We start from the raw sequence: 12,173 nt of genomic DNA on the forward strand, positions 1-12,173 counted from the left end.
TATGCCTACCGGAGCCTTTTTGGTGGACACCTCTGTCAACATCACCCAGGTGCTCAAAGTCAGTGTGGAACATCTACTCCAGTGGGCAACATACCATGGTGCATCCATTGATGAACTGCCTTAATGGGCAGCAGCTGTGGCAATCAATGATCTGTATGTCAATCTACCTGCTCTATATGTGGCTTCAGACATATATACAGCTACAACACAGTGTGGGCTTCACAGTAAAAGATTAATATTTAACCAAAGATTGACTGACTTTCATTATGCATGTGCACTGTTGCATGTGCACCAGCCCCATAGTTAGGAGACTCGTCCTAGTTACTAGACAAGAAACAATCTGCCTCTATAAAACTCTCTTTGATATTTTTCTCTATAATAAATGGTCATTGGCAGAGTAAACTAAACAGCAACAGTAGTTGTTTTCCCTTGTTGCTGTTGCTAACATTGGATGTGTATGTAATCTTCTTCTACAACAGCTGCTAAATTTCACTCTGAGGCCTAATAGGTCTCCATGCCATACAGAGACTAAATACACAGTGAAAAGAAACAGAATGCACACGTTATATGTAAGAGTGATTACAAATATAAACACAAAGAAATACAAGACAGGCAGACGGACAGCTGATTGATAAAAGGCAAGAGTCAAACAGTTACTAAGGCCCTGTTCAGACCTGGTATTAACATGCGTCCTCAGTGATCGGATCACAAGTGGACGGCTCTGGGTACAGGTGTGAACGCACTCAAGACGCATTGAGATCTGAGCACTCAGATCACATTCAGAGGTGGTTGGGCCGCATATGGCCACATTCTTGCCTAGCAAAGGCGGCGGTGGCGGTGGCACGGAGGTCCCCGGGGACCGCCGGTACAATAACCTTTTATTTTGATGTTAATAAAATGTGCCCGAATTCCCGAATATGTAGAATATTACTACTGACATTCATGTAATATTACGTCACAATGTCTGCTGTATCAGCCATGTGTTGACTGCGTGTTTATTTGCATATAGAGCAGGGAAGTGAGACCGGATCACAAGTGGTCACTCAAGACGCATGTGGAGACGCATTCGAATGCCAGGCGTGATCAGACGTACTTAAAGCTGTCCACTTGTGTTCGGATCACTCAGGACGCATGCTAATACCAGGTCTGAACAGGGCCTTTACGAGCTTAACCCTTAAACCACACACTCCATTACCTCACCAGTTACACAGTGACACCTCCACCGCCAAGGCCAGACAGATTGTCAGAAGAGATGGCTTCAATAGCTGCAGGTTGTGTTGGGAGAGCTGAGCGGAGTTGCTAAGCTTCACTGACAGGCTTTGGCTTCACACCCTGGAGTCCACAGGCTTGCCCTGATTTAGCACAGGGCTTTCCCACTATGTGAGAATGCTGTGGTGGCTGGAACGCCTGTCACAAGTGTGAAGACCTGGGTATACAATTGACTTCAGAGGGATTTTTAGGGACCTAGAATGCCTGTTATTCTAACCCCCTAAACCTTATATTTAGAATATTGTCACCACTTTATCTTGCCGTCAGACGGCCCTTTCCGACGGGGAAACTGAACTGAAAGTGAAACTTATCTATGTTTTCTTCAAAGCCACCACTCACAAAAGCTGTATAGATACGCTTCACTTCAGTTCAGTTCCCTGTCAGAAAATATTTTAAATATAGTATATACTTAAACTGATATATATATATTTTTTTAGGTGAGCCTTTCTTTTAGATACCAAAAATATGTTTTGCTGCCGTCCCCGTCAACAGCACTGTATTGCGTTGCTCCCATGCTGGTACTCCTGTCTGTTTCTTCTCCAAACTGGTGTTCGTATCCCATGTGAGCCACGTAACTTCCGTACTTAAGAAGCGCCAATTCCATGATCTTTTCCTAAACCTAACTATATAGTTTTGTTTGCTAAACCTAATCAAGTTGTTTCCTGTGAAGACTGAAGTTTACATTGAAAAGACTGTATGCATGTAACGAGCAGAAATTGACACACATTGCTGGACATTCATAGGAAAATGCATGAAAAATGAGGATAAGAAATATAAGATATCATTCAAACCATACTGGATACTTCACTTTTTGTAGGTTGTTATCAAACACAAAACTTGTGTTGTCTCGTTCATCGAGTTTATACAGTTTGTTTTATTTAAGCCAAATTTATGACCATAATTGACATATTACATTCATAAACTTTTTAAACTATAACTGCAGGTGATGAATACATATATATACATACACACACATACAGTATATTGATACAAACACATGAGTTGAGCCCACATTGTCTTTATGTAATGTTCTAGTTTGCCACCCAATGTGCAGAAGAGGAGAGGTAGGATGAAATCTTCTTGGAGCGACAGTTACACGAGAGAGGAACGGCAATGAGTGGGCTGGAAACCGTGACAGCCGGTCCGCTTCGAGAAGGGGAGCGCGAGAGAGAGAGAGAGAGAGAGAGAGAGTGAATAAGAGGAGGGGGTTAGATGTGGGAGTATGCCACAGCAAATATGGTAGGAAGACAACACATTGCAGCCGCAGCCCAGTTTTTTTTTTCTTCAGCAGATGAGCGAATGAGCAAGCAAGCGTGTCTCGTCCAGACACCCACACTGCCTGGGCTGGTGTCCGAAGAGATTAGCAATACATTGTTACGTCTTTCTCTGTTTTTATTTCTGTGCTTTAGGTTGTTTTTAATACCAGTTTATATATCCGCTCCTGAGGTATTACATTGGTCTGGTGAAATTCCTTCATGCTATTCCTATGAGACAAACATGACTCAAAGTTTATCTTTAGTTTGAATACCATCTCTTTTGTTGTTGAAAAAGTGTAGTCCAGATTAATTTAATGTACTCCCCCCATTGCTTGGGATGCAGGGCCAGCTAGTGTGGTGCACCTGTTTGAGCAGGTAGATTACTTCGAGAATAATAAAAGTCCTTAGTAACCACTAGGTAAGAGAGAGTGTTAATCAAGACTGAGTATATGTCTGGACCGTGTACGGTCAGTCTGTGAATTTGTGGCTAAATTGTTACACAAATAGTCAGTGGCCATGTCTATAATGTTAAATCCAGCGGTACATATCCACCAGGTCCGGCGAGGACACTAGGGGACACGCTGCTCCACTCAACTGGAAGTTCAAGTGGTGACGTTGAATGCACCTGATTGGTCCTGGTTTTCTGCTCGCCGTTTCAAACAGGAAACGGCCTGCTCGTAAACTTTATGTTATTCTATCTAAACAACCCACCAAAATCCATTTCTGAAAACATTTTAAATGAGAAATAGGTCATGCTATTGCTGAATCTCGTTTCATTTCCGAACTAGATCGCCTAGTTTGACAGCTTGGTCCAAGTTTCGTGAGCCGGACGCGTAGCGCTGGACGGGCTCATTTGCATAACTGACTGTTCCCGCCTTTTCATTTTGAAAGAGCAACGGCCAATGAGGAAACTCCAACACTTTTTGCGTTTGTAGGGCTGGCCCTCTGCGGTCCAGCCAAAAATATGTTATGAAAAAGAAAATAGTTCCTGCGCTTGTTGACGGAGCCGCTCACATTTAGGACAATGAATCACTATGGAGCGTTTCAGAGGAACATATGGGTTGGGCTCTATCACTCAACAGTGTGTAATATCTGTCTAAAACAGTGACCTGCATGTGTTTGCAGAGTCAGAGCTGATGGTAGCAGCAGGAGTGGGAAGTGGTCATTTTATTTGCGGTGAAAATTTCTCAGTTAATTTTCATAATGACCACCACTCGCATGCCCAATTTCCATATGGCTGGGATCCCTGTGCCGCATCACAATGTGAGCTACCTACTGTGACCAGAACCTGTGACGGTAGCATGGCAGAAGTGGTTTTCCATAAAACAAGAATAGCACCGTGAAAAATACTATGTCAAGAGGAAGTTTCAAGTTATTTATCGTCATATTATGCACAACATCTATGGAGAAGCACTCGTTGGCATTGAAAATCTCAGAGCTCAGAGAAAAGTAAAAAATTAGATGATATCGAAAAATAACTTTGTGACACTGAAATCAAATGTGGTAGCTCATTGCTAAAACATGTTTAAGCCCCTGAATGCATAATTTCCTTGTTCGGCTGTCAGTATCAGCTGTGTTTGGTCATATGTAATGATGTTTTATCCTCATGAATGTAACAGAAATAGAGCCCAGGAGCCTGCTGCTAATGAAATGTTAATCCCTTGAATTACAAGTCTTTCCTGCTCATTTGATACTACTGTTGGTGTTTGATGTTTTGCATGAATGCACACACACACAGAGGTTTTTTGATCCTTGATCGTTCCCTCCCAGTTGAATATTGTTCTTGTTTTTACACCTGATTCTAGCTGCTTTTTCTAACCCAGCACCATAAGCATGGAACGTGTTGCCATGGCATCAGTGAAAAGGCTGAGGTCTCCCTGTTGTCACATTTTGTTCAGAGACAACCTGAGCTCTCCAAACCCTCTGCTTTTCCGTCTCCCAGTACATTTATTTCCATTATGTCTCTCCGTCCTCTGCCCTGAGACTGAAACCATGTGTCTCCACAGGGGAGCTGACCACTTCCTTAGACGTTTTTAGAAACTGAAAAATGACATCATCTTTGCAAAAAACAAAATGGAAGAAGATAAGAGCCACACTGTTAGGCTGGTTTAAAGATATTTTTTAATGTGCTAACAGCCAGGATATTTTAGGGCACTTTCACAAGCCATAGTCCGTTTGGCTAGTCCCAATCAGACTGAATTGATACTTTTGGTTTGTTTTCTATTTAGTCTGGTTAAGTTTATCAGTGATGAAATTAAAGCGGACCAAATTAAAAAAAATAATTTGCTGAGGGGCGTGTATGGATCGAATTTATCTTTTTCGTTTTGAGAGCTGCCACTTCTTTCTTTTTTTTTACAATATATATATATATATACTGCCACTGCCTAGACAAGATAACGTATAATAACATATAACTACACAGGGAATGATGTTTCTAAATGAAGTAGTAAAATAAAAAACAACAGATTAAATTAAATTTTAAAAAAAGCACCGACAAACACAAAATTAATGAAATAAAACATGCTTTTAAATATATAAACAATTTTGTGGATGTTCAAGTATGTAGGCTTATTTACCATCAGTTATTAACACTACATTCTAGTTTATTGAGCGCTCGATGAGCGATTCCTGGGATGGGCTAATCATGACGAATAAAATTACAGTGCCTAATTTTGGGGAAGGGTCTTAAGCCTTTCGAAATAAGATACTAAAGGGTCCCATGTTGCATGGAATTTTTTGCGTTAACCTTCTAACGGAATATTTAAGGAATATCATCAGGTCATTCATCCAAACGGAAGCTTTCGGTGGGTGTTCCTATTTCCAGGAAATAGCAGACTTTAATGCTTTCAAAGTTTTTTCACTTTGACTCGGCACTGATCTATGTGCATGAATCCCTTCTCCTCCAGTTTATCTCTAATGACTTTATAAATGTCACTATTTTTGTGGACTTTATTTAGCACATTGTTTGTGTTTTCTTCGGCCCAGATGTCAAGCAAACATCGGACTTCTGCAGAAGTCCAGGTCAATCGTCTCCCATTCATGTTAACCTTAAGTTTACCTGTGTTCATCTCAGCAAATGCCAGCGCAGGTGGCCTGCCATTTGGTTCCTCTTGGAAACGGTCCAAGACCACCTTTCGCTAGCGGTCTTGGACCGGTTATTTTGGTCCGCACCGGAGCATGATTATTGCGTTCACAACTGCCCAAACCAACCAAACCAGGGGTTGAACTGCATCAGATTTGGATTAAAGTGGAATAAATGCTTTTGAAAGTGCCCATATTTAGTTAAATTTCAGTTATTCTCTACCATTATGAACATTGTCATAACTTTCATCACTGTGGCTGTTGTGTGATTACAATAATAACCTCTTATTAATACTATTTGCTCGCTATCGGCCTGCTTAAATGGCTCTGAGGTGATGTAATTGCAATGAACATGATCTCTTGCCAGAAAACAAAAGCTGGACTCTTTCATGGATGTTTTAGACAAGTTGTTCTATTTTTAGTTCTGTTTTCGCTCTTTCCTCTTTTTCCCTGTACTGTAACATCAAAGTTATCGAGTCATTTTGTTATTGAGCCAGAAGTGGCGTTCCATATATGGTCGTCAGAGAGGCTAACTTCTAGGTCAGTGGTATTTGTGTAGTTTCGCAAATGGTGTGTGAAATATGCTTAAGCCCAGGACAATCTGTGGTGTCTACACATGTATGATTGCGTGTGTGGGAGAGCAGGCAAGTGAGAGTGAGGGCATGAATGTACATAAATAAACACTCGTGGTTCTGCTTTCACTCATGGGACTATTAAAATTGTCCTGAGCCAAACCAGCTCTCACAGAACCAGGAGAAATAATGCTCCTTTGATTTGAAGGCATCAGTGGATTGAGGGGAATTGTTGTTGAAGGGTGTTTTTGATGGATTGACTATTATCCATGGAACAAATCCTGGCTTTTTCTCAGGCAGCAATCTCTCTAGCAAGGTGCTGAGGTAATGTTGAGAAGTCATTCTCTCATTTTCTCCCATATAAGCAAACCTATTGTAAGTTATTTATGGAGAAGCTTCCTAACATAAATACTGAAAAGTGTTGTTATCACATGATAAAAATGTGTCTATTTATCCTCCAGAGTGCAAAACCATCCCACTGAGTAACTATTCTGGGAGTGCCACAGCAGCAACACCTCATGTTTGGAGTTATAGTTAGTGTTGTCACGATACCAAAATTCTGACTTCAATACGATACCCTGCCTAAATATCTCGATACCGATACTGAAATGATACCACGGCAAAAATCTAAAACATCAGGAAAAGTAATGGAATAATAGATGACAGAACACAGAACTTGACAGCGTTCAATAAGGCTTTTTTTTTTTTAAACAGCGCCCCTTTTGGCTTATTAGTAATAGTTAAGGCAGAGAGTGGTACTGCAGCACGGAAGACAACGAGAAGCTTCCAAAACAAAAACCCCGATAATAAATTCAGATGAAGTTCTGTGAAAAGTTGATGAGAGAAAAGCTGTTAAAATCAGGACGACAGCAGGGTGTTCTGCTGATAGCCAGTGAGAGATTCATGTCCGGCTTTAATCTTCTTTTAAACTTCACTTGTTGACTCCATCCTTCTGGTTATCACTAAGTTTATTTGTTGACCGCTTGCTCCACCAGCAGCAAAGTTATAACCACCTGCTCCCGCGGGATCCCAACAATAATTGCGTCCTCCAAAGCTTAGCGCTGCACACACACATGGCCCTGCGGTCACACATCGGCGCAACTCACTGCTCGTAATAAAACACTGTCAATCTTAAAATACTTGTACTAATAAAATGGAGTATCGTACCATTTTTAACGGCGCGATACCTTTCTAGTTTCGGTATACCGCGCAACACTAATCGGTGATCGGATCGGCTGATTCTGCTTCCAGCAATCAGCCCAAAAAAATCCTGATCGGATCACCTGTAAAATGTCAATCCTTCCTGTAGTAGTTGAGATATTTGAGTCTGGACCAAAGTGATGGATGGACCGACAGACCGGCATTGTAGATATGTTGCCAGCAAGTATTTACCCCCGTGCAATGCCTCACCTAAATCATTACTGGTGCAGCCAGTTGTTTTCAGATGTTTCACAGTGAGTTTAATGGAGATCATTTTTGGTAAACTTGCAGTAGTAATCAAAGGTAGTACTATCAGTGCCAGAAGTGGCAGTTATATTGGTGACAGCTCATTCTTGGGAAAACTGCTTACAGCTGTTTGGCACTGATTGCGATCATCATCACATGAGTAAGATTACATGAGGATGTAACTACACTCTCCTTAACTGTAATTAGAGACATACACCAACATGCTGCTCAGGCTTGTGCAAATTTGAATATTTTGTTAATCATCACTGGAAACAAGGGCTGCACGGTGGTGCAGTGGTTAGCACTGGCGCCTCACAGCTAGAGGGTTGCAGGTTCGAATCCGGCTTGGGACCCTTCTGTGTGGAGTTTGCATGTTCTCCCCGTGTTAGCGTGGGTTTTCTCCGGGTACTCCGGTTTCCTCCCACAGTCCAAAGACATGCAGGTTAGGCTAATTGTGGACTCTAAATTGCCCGTAGGTGTGAATGTGAGCGTGAATGGTTGTCTGTCTCTATGTGTCAGCCCTGCGATGGACTGGCGACCTGTCCAGGGTGTACCCTGCCTTCGCCCAATGTCGGCTGGGATCGGCTCCAGCCCCCCCGCGACCCCTAACGGGATAAGCGGTTGCAGATGGATGGATGGATGGATCACTGGAAACAAAACATATGGTGTGTGTGTGTGTGTGTGTGTGTGTGTGTGTGTGAGAGAGAGAAAAAGAATCTGTGTGTCTTCATGTCTTAGAAAAATTCCTCCCTATTACAAGTAAGCAAAATGTTGCATAATAGTGTTGTTGCACTTAAATCCCTCTCACACACATGCACTTGTTTTCAGATTGCCTGCAGAGTTTGCGGTTATCAAGCTGCGCTCTGCCAGAAGAGTCGTGTTATTTGAGAGAGCGGGGGGGGAAGTGAGAAGACGTGAACCTCAGGAGCTGTGCTGTTTCTCAGCTGCTGCAACACGGAAGGTAACTTTCCTCAGACTTTCCACTTCTCCAGGCACCCAACTGGAAAAAAAAGCTTTTCATGGCATCGGCTTGTATTGTCAATGCTGAGAAAAAACACTGCGTGCTTGCAAAGAGCAGGTCACGTAGCTTCTGGTATTTAAAAAGAATACCAAGAATTGGAGGGTAATTATTATGAAATGACTCAGCTCTGCTGTAAAAAGCACAATAATGAGCTGAGATCCTCCATTCTTGAATAGATGAACCATTGTCATTTTGTCAGCCTCCATTCAATCCACATTGCTCATGTCATTAGTTATAGCTTTGTTTTTGTTCCTGGTGCATTTCATAGACTATATATAAGAATTTTAGTACTAGTCAAATTACAGTTCAATGACCCTTTTACTTCTATTTTATTTCAATAGTCCTCTCACTGGACAAACACAAGTCTTTTGATCCCAGTTTATGAATCGCTTCCAATGTTGATCATCACTCATTTCTATTAATTTCCCAACTCGTCTACACACACTGTCTGATTTATTATCTGCTAGTCAAAACAAATGTAGTCTAGATGTGGAGTTGCGGTCATTTTAATTGTGTTATCTATTCTTACCATGGCAGTATATATCACACGATATATATTGATGTTTTACAATGCATGTATAGCACACACATTTGATCTATTAAAGCTTTAGTCTTTTTTCTATTTGCTGTACAAAAGACCTAACAGCACAGGGATGTTTTTAGCATGCAAATGTTACTCAGCTGGCCTGAACTTGTTGTAAGTTTAGAGGCATTTGTTTTGGCCTAAAATGAGAGTTGAGCTTTGGGATTTTTTTCTCTCCTACTCTGATCTAAATATAGACTCAAGGACCATGCATAATTCCAGTAATTCCTGGTTAATTAGGTTATTTCTCTGTGAAAAGTACAGTAGCTATGTTTCCCAGCAGACTGGGAGAACTTGAATTCATATGGCAACTGTTTTTTAGCCATGCTAGTGGCATGACTGTAGGATGGCAATGTCGGTCGGTCAGTCGGTCGGTCGGTCGGTCGGTCGGTCGGTCGGTCGGTCGGTCGGTTGGTCAGTCAGTCACTTGGTTGACCCAAAAAGCATGTTGATGATGTATGAATGTCTCGACTTACAGTCAACAAATGAGTAATTACAGCCTCATGTAACCTTACACATAGAAGACTTAATATCTAGTGTCGTCATTCAGGTCAAAATTTTAATTTGTCCAATACCTGGGGGCTTGGTGGGTACCCATGGAAGCCATTTTCATTCACATATCTTGAGGTCAGAGGTCAAGGAACCCCTTTAAAAATGACGATGCCAGTTTTTCCTTGCCAAAAGTTAACATAATTTTGGAGCGTTATTTAGCCTCCTTTGTGACAAGCTAGTATGACACGGTTGGTACCAATGGATTCATTAGGTTTTCTAGTTTCATGATGCCAGTATCTTCACTCTAGCTTTAAACCTGAGACTTATACAACCTCCGAAAGATCGATTGCGTAAAAGTATTCAAGCAATTAGTGGTGTTAAAACGAATTTGAGATAACACATTATTATCGCATTAACTTTGACAGCCCTCTATTATATATAATTGCACGTGAGTCAATCTTTGATGTGTCCATATTTCTTCATAATCCAGAGTGGTGAGAAGAACATGATATACAGAAGTTATCTAATAATATCTTTAATCCCATTTATAGCTGGGGAGGTGGGCTGTTAAGAAACAGGAAATTGGAAGAAATAAAAAAGGGTTTGTTTGTTTGTTATACAATCTGCAAAGTGTCTCAAGAGTTACTCAACGGCATCCAACCCACTCCATCCTCGGTGATTCAGGAGCTATAAACAGAAGCCAGAAGAAAAGATGGATGCCCAGTCTGTCCCATCTATTCTTCTTTATGGCAGACGGCAAGGCTCGATGCAGAGAGAGGATTAACCAGAGCCCACCGTCTCAGTCGCTCTCTTATCAGGAAGCAGCAGGTTGGGAGTCAAGAGCACGAAAAAGACACATCACCACCTCCCCTATGAGTCACGCTCTGGTCCTCTGCTCACTATTACTGATACACACATGCAAGCAGACTCCACACACACACACACACACACACACACGCACATGCACACACACTCCCACACATGCATCAATAATATTCATACAGAAATAGAGCCGTTGTCTCTGCATATTGATGACTGTCTACTGGCAGGAATGGGATGGACAGATGCAGCTCGCCTATCAAATGTCAGACACCACCAGAATCATGGAGTAGCTCACAGAAGCAGCCATGACATTTTTATTTTTACTTGCCAACCACTTCCTGTGAGTCACACAGTTTCTTCAACTTTGGACAAATCCTATCACTTATTACATTCATACAAAAGGCAATATTGAGTAGCTGATTGGATCTATAATTTGTTTGGACAGTGCAATTGGATGATTGTCCTGATAATCACGGTATTATAGAGCTGGAACGATTTGTCGACTAATCGATTAGTCGATCAACAGAAAAATAATCAGCAACTAGTTTTGTTTTTGTTGCTGCTATTTGCTGCTCTTCTTTGTCATATGTCATTATAAACTGACTGTTTGGACTGACTGTCATCTTGTGCTCTAGGACATTGCGATTGGCATTTCATCACATTTTTTTTTTTTTACATTTTATAGGCTACGGTTAAAAAAAAAAAAATATCCACATTATCAATTGATGATGAAAATAATTGTTAGTTGCAGCCCTAATTGGCATAAATGGCTTATGTGCATTCAGCATCTAAGCAGTAAAGTCCATTTACACACTGGGGTTTGACTGATCTCTACACAGTATGAATACAGAGTGCAGGTTTTTATTAATGACATCAAGTTCGTTAAACTGTTTATCTATACATGCAAAGAAACAAAAAAAAAACACTACTGCACTGGCAGAGGTAACTGTTGTAGTGTGTATCTCACCGTAAGTACCACCGTACCACAACTAATAATTTTTCATTCAAAGAATTGCGATGTAACATGTTAATAAGAGAGCTTTAGAGGTGCTGTCTCGTACTGCGGATTTTCGCAACAAACAGAATAATAAAACGCATCAGACTCAGTGTTCAAGGTTTCTATGCGTAACGTTTTTTTATCGGATGACGTGTTAAAAAAAACACATTCAAAAAATACAGCTTGCTCGCTGGAGGCGGGCAGACCTTTTAAGGTGGACCGCCGGTCCTAACAACTTTTCCAGCGGAAACCCTGGAGTGGTATCAATCTCATTTAACTCTTGGCAAGAAAGCGAATAAGCAATTTTACAGCATTTTACCCAAAGTAGGGCCCGCGGGCCAAAGTTTGCCCGCCATCAGGTTTGATTTGGCCCGCCAGATGTTAGCAAATTATTATTTTTTTTATTAAAAGACCCAGACAACTTTACTGTCTTTTGGGGGCCGTACCAAGCTCGGGTTTATGGTTAGAAGATAGTGGCATCATATGAAACTAGAAAACCTAAGGACTCCATTATACCAATCATGTCATGTTATCTTGTCAGGAAGGAGGCTAACACTCAAGGTGTCCCCTTGACCTCTGACCTCCAGATATGTGACTGAAATGGGTTCTATGGGTACCCACGAGTCTCCCCTTT

The 12,173-nt window shown here is 41.4% G+C and overlaps 1 protein-coding gene across 2 annotated transcripts in view; it reads left to right on the forward strand.

Annotated features, from left to right (window-relative positions):
* Positions 1-12,173, forward strand: part of LOC119496831 (neurocalcin-delta A) — a 72,606-nt gene that overhangs the window by 8,468 nt on the left and 51,965 nt on the right. For both annotated transcript variants that reach the window (XM_037784425.1, XM_037784424.1), the window contains one exon: positions 8,453-8,585. The gene's annotated coding sequence lies outside the window, so the exon portion shown is untranslated. The remainder of the gene's footprint in view (positions 1-8,452; positions 8,586-12,173) is intronic.

The sequence above is a fragment of the Sebastes umbrosus genome, chromosome 11 (genome assembly GCF_015220745.1).
Source record: "Sebastes umbrosus isolate fSebUmb1 chromosome 11, fSebUmb1.pri, whole genome shotgun sequence".
Lineage (NCBI taxonomy): Eukaryota > Metazoa > Chordata > Actinopteri > Perciformes > Sebastidae > Sebastes > Sebastes umbrosus.